This window comes from Xyrauchen texanus, chromosome 23 (genome assembly GCF_025860055.1).
Source record: "Xyrauchen texanus isolate HMW12.3.18 chromosome 23, RBS_HiC_50CHRs, whole genome shotgun sequence".
Lineage (NCBI taxonomy): Eukaryota > Metazoa > Chordata > Actinopteri > Cypriniformes > Catostomidae > Xyrauchen > Xyrauchen texanus.
The window spans coordinates 26,152,424-26,169,478 of NC_068298.1; positions in this window are offsets into that span (position 1 = coordinate 26,152,424).

Sequence of the window (17,055 nt, forward strand, 5' to 3'; positions counted from 1 at the left end):
AATCAAATATTTTCAGCCAGATTTTAATTTGAATTTGGAGAATACAACATTTCTCTTAATTGCGTTTAGGGCTCTTCGAGATTTTTTTCTCTCTCTCTCTCTCTCTCTCTCTCTCTCTCTCTCCCTTTTTTCTCATAATAACTCATGAATTCTCTTGTTTGTGTGGGAACAATGGTGTGAATACGTTGTTGTGAATCCATTTAGCTGTGTTTGGGGATTTTCTTTCAGCAATACTAGGGTTTCTATGCTTTGGTTAAAGACCAGTTGAGGAAAGAAGCAGATGCAGGAGGAAGAATGAAGTATGGAGGAAGGATGATCTACTGAGAAATTATAGTCTTGAGATATGCATCCAAAACTGGTCAGTTTCTATGATATTAGTATTTTAGAAGATTGTCTGTAAAACTGCATATAGACCCAAGCCATGGTTTGGCTGGTTAGCATTAGTAGATGCCTTAACTACAATAAAATGTTCCCAAAAAAGCCTCTTTCTCATTGACTGCCATTAAAAAGTAGCTGTGTATTCTGAAACGGTACATACAAGTAGTTCATCATTGTTCAAATGATGAACAAACGGGAGCTCTCTTGCACAATGTACTGTATGTTCTCACGTCTCTAAGACGAGAGAGTACCGAAAAACAAGTATCACAAAACTCTGGTTCTTAAAGAGGCCACATCCAATTTATGACTAGAGTTATATTACAATTTATCCACTTACATATAGTTGCTAGTATGTTATAGTTGCTAGTATGTTGTAAGCTCTCCATAAAGAAATGAGAAGTTGCATGATATGACACTTACCTTTGCTGATCCAATTAGCAGCCTTAATAGTTGTATACAGAAGTGTTGAAAAGCCATGGATTTTTGTGTTATTTTGTTACGGTTGATGTTAAAGCCTTTTGTCATGTAAAGGTCTCACGTAACTGTTAGTGGCAATAAATTACATTTCACTGAAATATGAAACAAAACATGTAAATATAATAAATAGTATACGGTATAATATATAAATAAATAATATTAATCATGAACTGTACCTAAAATGAATAAGGTGCAATTAATAAATACAAATAGACTGGATAAACTGATATTTATTAACTGTAGTATTCTATATACTGTATTTTCTATATCTTGAAACTTGGCACGCCAGTTCTCAAATATAAATGTAAATGAGTGTAAATATGAAAATCATCATATACAGTTGATTTCATAAGTTTACACCATCTTAGTCAAATACATTTAAACTCAGTTTTTAATCATAGAAAACATCATAGAAAATGTAACCTCCGTTCCCTGAGGGAGGGAACGAGACGTTGTGTCGAATGAAGTGACACAATTGGTCTTCTTGGGACGCCAAACGTACCTCTGAACTTGAGAAAAGGCCAATTTCAAATTGGCAGGCAGAATTTGCATGCCCCGCCCCGGAAATATGGGTATAATGGGAAGCAGGCAGCGTCTGTAAGTAAGGATTTTGCACTAAGGAGCAGAGAATAAGGCACGGCCGTTTACAGTGGTAGGTGTAGAGCTGTGGCAGGAGGAACACAACGTCTCGTTCCTTCCCTTAGGGAACGGAGGTTAGGACAGTAACCATGACGTTCCCCTTCTGTCACTCACTCGACGTTGTGTCGAATGAAGTGACACAAGGGGTCCCATCTAAAAATGCCACTCACTGACCATGTTACCTGAACTGTCGAGACAGGTGCAAGCAGGCTACTGCATGCTAGAAGCAACTGTATCGGCTGCATGTCATGGCATAGATGTCATATACAGACCGTGGGTTCCCCGCACCCCAGAGGGGAGGAATAGGTGCTATATGACTAGCCCAGGAGCCACGGCCTTTTCTCTCACTATGTCTCTCGCATAGGAGGTGAAACGGCTGGAGCTATCTTACCGCTATGGAATGCGTCGGGGAAGGCTGTCTTTCCCGGTCCTACTCTTTCAGGGGGAAAAGACCCTGTGGAAGCCACATCCTGCCAAATCTGGGGGGGGGGGGTAACGTGGCAAATACACCACAAGGGTTGTGAAGCCGTACGTGGGAGTGGCGCGATGGTAGGTCCAGCCTAATGAGGGGGGAGCTCTACAAGGCTCTGCCCAAGGGAAACGCGGGTCCTCCGACAGGGGAATACATACCGTACCGCGGGAAATACATCATGGGGAGTTTGCCTGAGAAGGGAACTAAGCCTGTGGAGCCCGACACCAGCACAGAGCACCTGTTACTCGTAGTGGGTCTGGACGCGAATTACTCCACTGAATTCGGGGCGGGTTGTTCATGGGGATTTACCCGGCGAAACCAAGCCTGTCGTTATCCCCAAATCACCTTCATCGCCAGCCGGGTCGTCCTCAATCTCGTGGGAAGAAGGAACGATGCGGGGGCGGCTGAAGTGGCTTTCTCTCGTGAGAAAAGAAAGCCACGACCGTAATGTTGCCATGGCTTTGTTCTCGCACTGAGAACACGAACCATTCGTAAAACGGCGCCTGCGTATGATCGCAAAATCTTTTAGAGGAAATAAAGTATTTTTAGGAGGAGAAACACTCTTTCAGGCAATGGAAGCGCTGTCGAAACGACCAGGGGCGTGAACTGCACAGCAGGCAGAGAGAGTGAACGCCAGCTGGAAACGCGTCGTAGATCCAACAGCAGTACTTCTTGCCAACAGAGGTAAGTGGAACAGTGGTGAACTCAGCTTTGCAGTTGCAAAAAAAATTCTGACTGACAGACTCTGCCCCGCTTCCCTTTATACCCGTATGTCCGGGGAGGGGCATGCAAATTCTGTCTGCCAATTTGACATTGGCCTTTTCTCAAGTTCAGAAGTATGTTTGGCATATTAAGAAGACCCCTTATGTCACTTCATTCAACACAACGTTGTGTGAGTGACAGAAGGGGAACATTCCCTGTCTTAGGCCAGTTAGGATCACTATTTTATTTTAATATGAGATTATTTTAATGTGAAATTGAAATGTCAGAATAATAATGATTTATTTCAGCTTTAATTTATTTCATCACATTCCCAGTGGGTCAGAAATTTAAATACACTTTGTTAGTTTTTGGTAGCATTGCCTTTAAATTGTTTAACTTGGGTCAAACGTTTTGAGTGGCCTTCCACAAGTTTCTCACAATAAATTGCTGGAAATTTGGCCCATTCCTCCAGACAGAACTGGTGTAACTTAATCAGGTTTGTAGGCCTCCTTGCTTGCACACACATTTTCAGTTCTGCCCACAAATGTGATCTGAGGTCAGGGCTTTGTGATGGCCACTCCAATACTGACTTTGACTTTGTTGTCCTTAAGCCATTTTGCCACAACTTTGAAGGTATGCTTGGGATCATTGTCCATTTGGAAGCCCCATTTGTGATGAGTTTTAACCTCTTGGCTGATGTCTTGAGATGTTGCTTCAATATATCCACATAATTGTCCTTCCACATGATGCCATCTATTTTGTGAAGTGCACCAGTCCCTCCTGCAACAAAGAACCCCCACAACATGATGCTGCCACCCCCATACTTCACAATTGAGATGCCTCACCCTTTTTCCTCCAAACATAACAATGGTCATTATGGCCAAACTATAGTCAGGCTTTTCTATGGCAATATTGGAGCAGTGGGTTCTTCTTTGATGAGCAGCCTTTCAGGTTATGTCAAAATATGACTTGTTTTACTTGTGGATATAGATACTTGTCAACCTGTTTCCTCCAGCATCTTCACAAGGTCCTTTGATGTTGTTCTGGGATTGATTTGTACTTTTCAAACCAAACTACATTCATCTCTAGGAATGCATCTCCTCCCTGAGCAGTAAGATGGCTGTGTGGTCCCATGGTGTTTATTATTATGTACAATTGTTTGCACAGATGAACGTGGTCCCTTCAGGCATTTGGAAATTGCTCCCAAGGATGAACCAGACTTGTGGAGGTCCACAATTTTTTTTCTGAGGTCTTGGCTGATTTCTTCTGATGATGTCAAGGAAAGAGGCACTGAATTTGAAGGTAGGCCTTAAAATACATTCTCAGTTATGCCTCCAATTGACTCCAAATAGTCAATTAGACTATCAGAAGGTAATTGGCTAATTGCCTAAATGCCTGACATCATTTTCTGGAATTTTCCAAGCTGCTCAAAGGCAAAGTTAACTTAGTGTATGTAAACTTCTGACCCACTGGAATTGTGATATAGTCAATTAAAAGGGAAACATTCTGTCTGTAAACAATTGTTGGAAAAATGACTCGTGTCATGCACAAAGTAGAGGGCCATGATTTTCCAAAACTATAATTTGCTAATATGAAATCTGTGGAGTGATTAAAAAATGAGTTTTTATGACTTCAACCTAAGTGTATGTTAACTTCTGACTTCAACTGTATGTCTAAAGGATTGAGGTCTGTCACTCAAAACATCAAATATAGATTTTTACGTATTGTAAATATGTATATTTACGTTTCATCTATGATTACTGTGCAAAGCTAGAATATTTATTCATATGTACAATGTATGCTCAAACAATTTGCTAGATGTGAGTGCCCATGAGCAAAAATGAAAGATGCAGGTTGCATACTTCCACCTGTGCATGGCCAGTCAAGCAACACCCATTGAGATGAATGGGAATCCTAACAGACTGATCTCCAAGTATTTTAGATGTCTTTGGTTTCAAAGTCTACAAGGTACAGAACAATCAAAGTTTCTTCTCAGTAATTTATTTCAAGCCTCACAATACTGTATGAACATGCTTGATCAAGGCCACAGCTGGAATACACTCAGAAAATGTATTAGTATTACATCATATTTTATAATTACTCTGGTTGATTTATTAGAGAAATGTTCAGAAGAGTTCTCTCTGTTTTGTATCAGTGTGAAACAACTCAGAGCTTTCTTTCTGTAATAATGCGATGCTCCTTTCCTAATGTGGAATAATAGAATTATGTATGGTATTCGCATAACAAATCCCTACTCCACCAATTAGTTTAGCCATGCCATGTTTTCTATTTTTTCTTCTTCTATTCTATGCATTATTATCATTTCCATTTTCTTCCCTCAAAAAGGCACTCCAGTGGCCGATGGCTAGCATTCTCTGCAGCCTCTCAGTTAAAGTAGAAGAGTCCACACAATAATACAAATCCTCTCTGAATAACAATGAGGTCAGAGTGCATACATTATATCTATGATGAAAAATCTTTCTTAAAAGTGTGTGTAAGTGTATGCGTAATAAGATGTTTTGCTGCAGAGTGTGACAACTGGAATAAACAGAGGCCATTCTGCCTAGCCCCGCTATTTCTGTTAACCTCACGTAAATGTCAGCGTTTAGAAAGCAAATTCCTGCCTGTGATATATGCTAAAGCATTAATATAACAGCAGAGCAGCTTTCATTATGTCAGACGATGATAAATTAGGCTCAAGGATGAAACATTCAAAGCAACCTAAATTATGCAGATTATTGCCATCAGATATTTAAGAAAGGTACACCTGGCTTACAGCGTTGAAGGAACATTGCAAATTGTATTGCTGGGAATGCCTGTTATTTGCAACCGACAGATATAGTGTTGGAGCCACGCTGGGTTGGCTATTGTAATTGGACATAAGCACCCCATAGCTGCTATTTTAATTTTAATTGTGGGAGGATACCATCAAACCTGAAAAATATTGCAAGAACTAGATGTTTGTTTCCAGTCAAGACTTAGAGAAACTTGTGCATGCTTTCATCACCAGCAGGGTGGATTATTGTAATGGACTCCTCACTGGCCTTCCAAAAAGACCATAAGACAGTTGCAGCTCATACAGAACGCTGCTGCCAGGATTCTGAGCAGAACCAGAAAATATGGACATATCGCACCAGTCCTCAGGTCTTTACACTGGCTCCCAGTTACATTTAGGATTGATTTTAAAGTATTATTACTGGTATATAAACTAAATAGGCTAGGACCTCAATATATTGCAGAGATGCTCACTGAATATAAACCCAACAGATCACTCAGATCATTAGGATCACATCAGCTAGAAATGCCAAGGGTTCACTCTAAGCAAGGAGAGTCTGCTTTTAGCTATTTTTACAGTAGTCAAATGGAGTGGTGGTTGTGTAGTGGCTTGAGCAAGGCGCTTAACTCCAGATTGTTCCAGGGGGATTGTCCCTGTAATAATTGCACTGTAAGTCACTTTGGATAAAAGCGTCTGCCAAATGCATAAATATAAATTCAAATACAGACTCAAAACAATCTGTTTAGCTGTGCATTTACTGAATGAGCACTGTGCCACTGTGTGTCCGACTGTTTGTACTGTATTTTATTTTATATTCTAAACTGTTTCAATAATTCTTTTTTTTTATTATTATTTTAATCTCTTCTATGTAAAGCACTTTGAATTACCATTGTGTATGAAATGTGCTATATAAATAAACTTGCCTTGCCTAAACCATCAAGGATGTACCACTATTACACAGTATGACAGGATGCTGCATCACAAATAGACATCACATAGTCCAAATCAATGTAATTACCAAAGAAACAAGATGAAACACACAACAACCAGACACATTTACTCATACAACCACCAAGCAAGAAAACATACCATAAAACACAAATAACACAATCAGGATTCAACAGGCTTCCCCAGATAACAGCCAAGCTGCTGGGCCTAAACACACATGCCACACTCACACTTGAAGGCACAGACATTCCATTGAATCAGAACATCATTCGCACCAGTAGCAACGATCTAAAGCAATCAATAATAATAATAAATAGCTAGTAACAGGCCTGGCGCCAGGATGAAATCTGTCTAACGATCTCCTCTTTTCAGTATTATGTACAGCACCTACAACACTACAATTTTACATCCCGGCTAGTAAAGATTCATATAAATCCATCAAACTTTCCAAAGCTGCTCATCATTTGAAGACAAAGTCCATCCTCCTTTCTTTCTTTATAAAGAGTTCAATGACACAGTTGTACAGTACATCGGTGCATTTCAGTTCCAATAAAAGGTCCTTCTTGATTGCCATGGAGGCCAGTACTGACAGTCAAGCCTGCCCATTCTTATTTATTGAATAAGTTTGATTGCGTTTTAGGGCTGAAAATGTCCGCTCGACAGAAGCAGTAGATACTGCGATGGTAACCGCCAAACATGCCAATGCGTAAATTTGATGCATGCTCCTGCATTTATCTTTCTGCTGAGGGAAAGCAAGGAGGTCAGCAGGGTTTTACCCTTCAATATCAGTCATGGCATACATAACAGTCAGACTTTCTCATGGTCTTTAAACCAGTTCCGTATCTGGGCAATAGTGTTGTCCAAAATGTCACTGTGGAGCTTCTGGTACCTTGTGCGAATGTCTCCCTGCGCTTGGCCTGTCCGTGTGCTTGGAACACCTGTTTCGCGCAAAGTAGATGAATAAATCTCACCAAATCGGCCTCTCTCCCTCACAATGGTGTCACAAAACTCGTCCATTCTTGCCAGACATCGAAATTTTACATCGAGTGATTTGTTCTGCAGTATTCCAAAAAGCACATCCGATTACTCACATGAAAAGTGGAAAGCAAAAAACAAAACTCAAAATCATCCAGATGTGCACTGTGAGCACAGCGCACAGAATCCTCATTGTACTCATCATGGTGTTCTAATATGTGCTCAAATAGCTCCTTTAGGGCAATTCAGGTTTGCAAAGGAGGCTCTGAACACAATAACAGGCATTCCCAGCAATTCAGTTTGCAATATTCCTTCAACGCTGTAAGCCAGGTGTACCTTTCATAGTTGGTTGATTGAAAGCGCAGCACAAATCCATTCCTGGCTGGGACAGACCTGCTATCTGTGGGGTTGGAAGACCCTTTCTCACAAATTCCAGCTAATCTTGAAAGGTCCTTCTCGAAAAAGGAAGAAGGACCTTTACCCATTTCTTCTCCTTCAGCCATTGTGCATTTAGACAAAAAATCTAAAGCACTATATCTAACAGTATAAACGTCACATTAAATAAATTTTCATGCTAGCTAGTTGTAATTCAGTTTCAGTTAGCTAATGCTCCTCCTCCGATCATGCCACATGAAAAATGCTGATGTAGGCGGCAAGGCCAGCTAGAAGGCTCTGGCAGGTCAAATAATACTGCCAACATGGCAAACTCAAAATCGGATTTGTTAAAGAAGATGACAATCAACAACATCACCCTCATTTGCGTTAACAGCAGAGGGGATTCATTAGAAATTCTGAAGGCCTCAGTGTAGATTTATCACCCTGAGTCAGCACAATGGAACATCTGATTGGATAAAAGCTCTAATTTAAATGAGCTGCACTGGAAGTAGTGCAAGTTGCACCACACAGCTGAGGAGAGAGTAGCAATGAAATGAGGTTAATACTATTAATAGCCTGATTGGAACGAACTTTGTAAAATACATGTAGCATTAATGAAATATATATTAAATTATAAAAATATAATTTGCTGATTCTGACAATCTCTAGGCCAGCAGAGAAGGCCTTGCTGGCACTGACGGCCCACCTCTATCCTTATCACTCTCTTTATCCTTCTCTCAAATGCACAACAACACAATGATCATTGCAGATATTTGCACAGAAATTGACATACTTAATGTTTCTTAACATTTCTTTAAAGCAAACTGAGAATTTAGCAAATGTTGTAATGTTTCTGAAGTCTGTAGAAGTTTGCAAATTTGCAGTCAAGATACACCTTCCAAACATAAAATTTGAGTTCCATAAAACCTAAAATATCAGTCTTTTTCTTTTTAATTAATATAATTCACTATCCCCAAACTCATCTTGGAACCTAATTTCCTGCCAAACTCTGACCACACTGCATGATGTTAGAGTAAAACTACACGAAAAAGAGACCCCCAAACGCTCCAAATTAGGGGATAGATTTTATCTTCCAGTCTAAGAAACGGAACGCCTCATGGGTCCCTTCCGTCAAAATTGGGCGTTTTCGCTGTTCCTGCATTTTATTCAGGACGCGAAAAACACTTGACAACCCCTCAACAGGAAGTGTTAAAATATAATACCCATCTCAGAGATCCTGGCAGCGTGGAAACTTCTGCCGGATATATTCTTTTCTGTGGGTCTTATAAGGGCGTCAGGATTTAATTCACTCGCCGCTTTTCCGTGTTTCAACGGCGTGTTCTCACTACCGCGAACCGGATTTCTTTTTATGTAAAAACAAAAAAACCTCAATCTCCTGGTTAAAGGGGCCATGGTATGTGTTCCCCTTCCAGAGAGAGAGTTAGGTTATTACACTAAATACTTCCCGTTTCCCATGGAGGGTGAGGGGTGGCGTCTGGCTTAGATCTTAAAGCTTGAACTACCCGTGGGTGTTGCGGCACAACAATGCGGGCACAACTGTCTCCCGCTAGGATTGAGTCCATTCAGATCATCCTGAGCAAAGTCATGCTAGGTCATGGTTGCACCGCGTCCACGGTGATCCCTCTGGACCTTCTGCTCATGAGACCGTTTTTGTTGTGGCCAAAAGCCAGGGGATTTCTTCCAAGGGCCAAAACCCCTAGGCTAAAAAGGGTTACGCGCCTCAGGCTTCGTTCCCTTTCTATGTGGTTCAGACCCCGGTTTTCTGCCTTGGGTCCCACTCTAGGTGTGTCTTGTTGCAGACTGCTAACGACAGACGCCTCCCTGATGGGCGGGGTAGCGGACTTAAGTGGTCGTCCAGCTTAAGGGGATAGGAGGGTCATCAGCTCGGTTGTCACAGTCACTGTCTCGGGTTGATGGCTGTATTTCTGGCCCTGAAATACCTCCTCCTGAGGCTGCCATGTCTTGGTGCGGGTGGACAATACAGCGGTAGCCTCTTACATAAATCATCAAGGAGACCCACGTTCTTGTCAGCTGTATTTCTGACACGTCGGATTCTCCTTAGGGTCCAGGGTAAGCTCCTGTCACTCAGGTCAGTTATATCCCTGGATGCCCGTATACGGGAGCAGATTTACGGTCCAGACAGAAAATACCACCGGGGGAGTTAAGAACTCCACCCTTAGGTAGTAGTTGCCCAGAGTTCGCCAGCAAGTGTTTTTGCCTCTTACTGATAGCACCGCGCTGGCCGAACAGGGCTTGGTTCTCGGAGCTAATCTCTTCCCTCGACGGCTCGCCTTGGCGATTCCGAACAGGAAGGATCTTCTATCTCAGGCACAGGCCAATATTTCATCCCTGCCCCGAATTGTGGAATCTTTCATGTTTGGCCTCTAAGGGTACCAACTGAGGGACACAGGGCTTTCTCCTGAGGTTATCGAGACCTTTTTAAATGCCAGGCTTTTTCCACTTGGAACAAGTTTGGGTGAGATCTTAGGGCAGAAGAGGACCTCTTCGCCTCTATGAATAGCGCAATGTCTCCTCTACTTCTCCCTGAAATCACCCAGCCCCCTTGGGTCTGGACGTTAAGACACATACATGACCCAGAATGCGTCTGTATGCATTTCTTTCCCTGGTTTCTCTGCTACCGGGAGTCTTGGCGATGTTCAACAGCAAGGGTCTTGCCTCCTATTAATGGCGCTGCGCTGGCCGAACAGGATATGTTTCTCGGAGCTAATTCCTCTCCTTGCCCCTAAGGGTACCAAATGAGGTTCACAGGGTTTTCTCTTGAGATTATCGAGACCATTTCAAGTGCTAGGGCTCCCTCCATTTGGAACTGATCTGGGTAGATTTTACAGGGCAGAAGAGGACCTCTTTGCCTCTGTTGATAGCGCAATGTCTCCTCTACTTCTCCCCGAGTTGCCCAGTCCCCCCCCACCCCCAGGATCAGGGGCTGATCCTAGTAACGCATACATAGCACAAATGCGCCTGCATGCGTTTCCTTCTACTAAAGTTCTTATTACAGAACCAGCTTACTGCCAGTTTGCTTCAGTTCTGGATTTTCTGTAGAAAGAACTGTCAGCGGGCACTTGCCCACATTCATCGAACTTTATTTGTTAGATGCTTTGCTACTCCGGGCTCTTATGCCCTTGAGTCCACATCTCAGCTCATGCCTGAACAATTTTGTGATGCGGCAGGCTGGTCCTCTCCGCTCACATTCATCAGTTTTTATGAAAAATTTGTGTTGCGATAGGGTTCTCTTTGCACACATTCATCGAACTTTATGGGTTAGATGTTTATGCTACTCCGGGCTCTTATGCCCTTGAGTCGACATCTCAAGCTCATATCTGAGACCTCTCACGTTTTTGTGAGTACAATGCACAACCGTAGGGGTCCGGACAGCCCCAAGTGCGGTGGCATGGGTATTGCGTTCCCCGTAACGCTTAGCAGTGCAGCATCGTAGTGAAGCTTTTTGTAATGGGAACGTCTCGGGTTACATGTGTAACCCTTGTTCCCTGAAAAAAGCGGAATGAGATGCTGCGCTGCTTTGCCGCACTGGGACGTCCCAGGACTGCTCTTCAAAAAGAAGTATCTGACAACACCTGGTGACGTATCCATTTATAGCCTGGGCGCAGGTGCATCTAATGATTACATCAGCCGAGGCTATAAATTCCGGTCAATGTTCATTGACGAGTTGCACACATTATTCAGCTCGGTTCACAGCTAGGGTTGTTCCCCGTAGCGCTTAGCAGCGCAGCATCTCGTTCCGCTTTTTTCAGGGAACAAGGGTTACACATGTAACACGAGATGTTATCTTAACTGCAGATAAAATATGATTTTGTAAGATAAGAATCCTAAATCACTTTAGGATTTGCTTCAGTAATAAACTAAACTGATCAGATCATATCTTAAGACTTAAGATGGGATGTTTTCTGTAATATGCTACCTGATGTATAAAAGCAATATTACACTCCAAAATCATGCTGTTGTAATGAATATCAGCAAAGCTATGTAATTAAAGCACAGGTAATTAAGTACAATGTTTTTTTTCTTTTTTTTTCCCCCCGATTTGGAATGCCCAATTCCCAATACGCTCTAAGTCCCCGTGTGCCATAGCGACTCGCCTCAATCCAGTTGGCGGAGGACAAATCTCAGTTGCCTATGTGTCTAAGAACTTAAATCCGTGCATCTTATCATGTGGCTTGTTGAGTGCATTATCGTTAGCACGTGTGGAGGCCCACGCTATTCTCTGTGGCATCCACGCACAACTCACCACGCGCCCAACCGAGAGCAAGAACCACATTATGGCGACCACGAGGAGATTACCCCATGTGACTCTACCCGCCTAGCAACCAGGCCAATTTGGTTGCTTTGGAGACCTGGGTCACTCAGTATGCCCTGGATTTGAACTCGAGACTCCAAGGGTGGTAGTCAGCGTCAATACTCGCTGAGCTACCCAGGCCCCAATTAAGGACAATGTTAAGTACAACAACACTCTTGCTTGTGTGATATTGCTTATTTGTTTATCTATAACAACTTTGGTCAGTCATTTGTGTTTGCTCGTTATTTTGCCAACCAGCCAGGTTTGATTAGTATTCCAGCCATAAAAATGTCTGGTTTCCTCAAAAGGAATGTGCAATGAATGTGTGAATACAAAGTTAACATCAAGCATCCTGATTCATGTCCACAGAGCCATGTTAAAGCAGCCCTGTCCTCTGAGAGTTTCCAGTATTAGATTGGGCTGCACTCATATTGAGGAGCACTTTGCTTTGATAAATAAACAAAAACATTATTAGAGTTTTTCCTTTCTTGCTTTATCTATAAAGTAGGTCTGATCAGTATCGCCATCTCCTTGTTTCGACATACACAAGCCCTGAATGTTTCATTGTTTTCTTGCTCTATCACTCTGGATTTTGTCCTACATCATTTTTTCCCTTGACTCCTTTTATATGTAGAGGTAGATAGATTGGTACAGCTGAGACAATGAGAGAGCAATTGCTATAAGCCTCCACTTCTATTCCCAACATATGAAACAATGGAGTAAAAAAAGATCAATTAAATGTCTTCAATTAAAGTGGAATCAGGGCAGTGTATTCTGTCAGGTTTGGGGAGGATTAGACTAGAGCAGGGGTCACCAACCTTTTTGATACTGAGAGCTACTTCATGGGTACTGAGTCATACAAAGGGCTACCAGTTTGATACACTCTTCTGAAATAACAAATTTGCTTAGTTTGCCTTATACATTATTAATAATGTAAAGACTCTGATCACGTTAATGATTTCTCACAATAATTACCAACAATGACAAGGTGGGAAACAGATATCAATATTCAGCAATTTATTTCTATTTATCTCAGTAATTGTAAAATGTTCAGATGATCACTTACATTACATTTCTTAGGAAAAATGTCCCATTTTCACTAGCCACTGACAAACCTTTTAAACAAATCATGAACTATGTTGCACCATGTTTCAAAAAGTTATCAATTATGTACATTGTAATGTCTGTAATGTAGTGAAAAATCTTAAATATTTTTAAATAAATCTTGTCACATTTTGAACTAATGACCAAATCTGCTGTATTTTTAATAAAATAATAACTGTTACATGTCATGAACACACATTTTAAATTGAACAATTCTTCAATATTTTAATTAAACTTTGCCATGGCACTGACATGTTGCCACTGACATCTGGTATAATTTTCTTTGTTAGTGGGAAGACTGGCATTGCATACTGTTTACCATTGTATTGTAATCTGGTGTGTAACTTGACACTGCAACTGTGAGTAACTCTTTCAGATGTGCATCAGTGAGGCGTGTTCTGTGTTTGTTCTTGATGAAGTTTATGTCAGAAAATGCTGATTCACATAGATAGGTAGAACCAAACAGGCTGGCAACCTTCATAGCTGCTGTACACACACACACCACTGTACTTCTGTGTCAACAAGGCACCAAATGTTTGGTCCAGCCTGGTAGGCTTTGAGGTGGAGGTCATTTTGCAATGTTATGATTTCAATCTCCACCTGTCCAGCATCCAAGTTGAACGTTGTACTTAGTTGCTCAGCAAAGCTTGTTGTGTCCACATTCATGAAAGGATTGGAAATGAATGATACACATGGCTCAAGCTGATCTAGGTCACAAAACCTATTCTCAAACTCTTGCCCAAGTCTGTTTATGACTTCATAGTACTTGTCTGCAACTTTGTCAAATGTATCAGATGCAGAAGCATTGTCTTTCAGCACTGACTGCACAGAGGGAAAGTGCAGCACCTTTTTCTCTGTAGATCCACAGAGAAAATGTTCATTTTGGCTTTAAATGCATTTAAAGCACTTATCATATTAACAACAGTCTTGCCTTTACCTTGCAGCTCGCAGTTTAATTGGTTTAGTTTCCCAGTAATGTCCGTCAAAAATGCAATGTCAAGTGTCCACTCTGTGTCCTCTAGCAGTGACACGTCTTTGCCTTTGGACTGCATGAACTCTTTGATTTCACCCAAAAGTGACAAAAACGAAGTAAAACTCGTCCTCTGCTGAGCCATCTGATTTCTGTGTGTAGTAGCAGGTCACCATATTCAGCTGCCATCTCCTCCAATAGCACTTTGAAAATCCTGTGCTGTTTTGCTTTGGAGCCGGATATTGTTTATGATTTTCACAACGGGAGACATCACGTGCCCAGAGCCGATCACTTTGGCACACAATGCCTGCTGGTGAATGATGCAGTGGTAATGCAGAAATTTTGGGAAGTCTGGGTCACCTTTACAGTGAGCTGATGAAACCTGCATGTCGGCCAATCATAGCAGGAGCCCTATATGTGGTCACCGCTACCAGCTTTTCCAATGGTACCTTTTTCTGCACGAAAAACTCCTTCACTGTGTTATAAATGTCAACTCCCTCGTAGTTGTCTTTATGGGCAGTAGTGTCAGGAGTTCTTCTCTTGTGGAGAAATCTTCAAACACCATCCGGATAAAAACCATCAGCTGCACTGTGCTGTCCACGGACTCGTCGCACTGGATGCTAAACCACCTGCACCTCGCCAGATCCCGGTCCAGCTGATCGACCAAGTTACTGGACAAAGCTGACACTCGTCTAGCCATCGTAGATGCCCCCAGTTGGACGTCGGAGAGAATGGCGATTACATCGCTTCCATATTTCTCGTCTTTAAGTACAGTGTTAGCAATTATCATCATTGCTTCTTTGACAACTTCTCCATCTGAAAATGCCTTCTTCTTCTTGATCAGGAAATGCTGTCTTTAGCTCAAGGGCTTTTTCTGCCCGTAGTGCGCTTCCCGGTGGGTAGTTAGTAGTTTTTGTGATTCGTAGTAAAGTGTCTCTCCACATTGTGCCGCTTTGCCGTTGCCACAGTCGCTCCGCATATAAGACACACGCAGGTTTCTTTCACAGTCGTAAAAAAGAACTCCCGACTTCCATTCGTTGTGAAAGTGATACGTTTTCTTTCTTTTTTCTGCCATGTTTTTGGGGTAAGAAACTACGTTCAGCGCCAATCTTCGCTGCACCCTCTAGCTTAACCTACTCTCCACGAGCACTGTATTGTCACACGCACAATACTGACCGAACTGGAGTACGTCAGATTTCACCTAAACTTATCTAAACTTCATGTATAAGAAACATATTTTTAAGATATTTTCATTTTTTAAATCTATATAAATGCAAGTGTGATTAAAAAAAAAGTTGTGCTATTTTTAGAACAGGCCTGCGGGCGACTCATGTGGTCTTTGGGGGCGACCTGGTGCCCGCAGGCACCGTGTTGGTGACCCCTGGATTAGAGCCATGGCAATACTCTCACTCTGGTGCGTGTAAAGACATTATGTGAGCAGCATATTCATCTGCAGACATTCTTAGCATCATGCTTTTTCTTTCTATCAAAATAATATGTAGGATTAAGAAGCTAAATGCTCAAGGAGAATTTTGTTGGAAATTTGGGGCAATGCTGTGAAATTACCCCATCTGGTTGTTTTGATTTCCCCTCTTCTTTGAAATTTGATGTCACAGGAAACTTGTGCAGGGCAAATGAGAGTCATCTTGACCCACAGCAGAAGCCAAATATATTATCTCTATTTTGATCAATCTGACCCCAAAAGTTATCTATATCTGACAATACCTCCCTTCGGAGAGTTGTAAAATCACAAATCTTGCAAATTAAAATCCTAAAACCCTGAATATATACTAAAATTAGATTTATATAAAAACAACATAAGTCTATGTTATGTCCCTATCTAGATAGCTAAGTAAATGTGTTGTGCACAAATATACAGTAAAATGCAAGTTTTAAATAACTGACAGATTGTCAGAGCCATGAAGCAAGTTGTGTTTGTGCAGACTGTGAATTTGGCGAACAGATTGCGGTTGATTTGGGGGTCATGGTGACCTGGGTTTGAGTCCAGCCTGGATCATACCTTATCCTAATTGTCTTGGCTAAAAAAATACCTTACAAAAACATTATAATAATACTGCGCAGTCCCAAGGACTAAAAGGATAATATCTTATATATGCAGGAGACAATAATATGCTGTGTGCAATAGTGTCTAATGGTTTAATCAGCTCAGAGCATACAATTTGACAGGATTAGAGCTCACCAGAAGTGCAAGAAAAGGCAACAGAAAGAGCAGTGAAAGGTACACCCACCAGGGACTAAATACCAGCATTTAAGGCTACATTACTGGCATATATTAAACCTTGAAAAGAGTAATGCTTGCCTGTCTCAGTTTTTTATATCTAATTCCTCCTTGAAAGACACACTCAACCAGCCTAATTTCTTATTCACCTTCCATGCTAAGCTATACTGCACTTTCATTCTGATGATTAAGATCTACCATGAGATCTTCAGCATGTAGTCATACATATCTAAAGACCAAAGAGAGGAAGTTGTAATTGCCAAACTCCCAAACATTAGGCATCTCTGAAAAGCAAAGTGAGTCCTCTTAAGATACACCAATATTTACTACTGTGGCATGTATTTTCCACGCGTGTGTGTCATGCGTTACTCGTTCTGCAAGGTTGATGGCTATGTCTCTGGGGCAGAACACCATTAGATTAACAGAGAACTTCCTTATATGTTCCTGTTAATGCATCTATACAGTTGGCCAATATGACATGCCCAAAGTCAACAAATGTCTCCCCTTTTCACAACACAATTCAAATACAATTGCTTGTTCAGGAAAACGTCTCGGTTATGTATGTAACTTTCTTTCCCTATCTGTCACTCACTCAACATTGTGTCGATGAGTTGACACTAGGGTCACCCTTGGGAGCCCAGACATCTCTGATCTTTGAGAAAGGGCC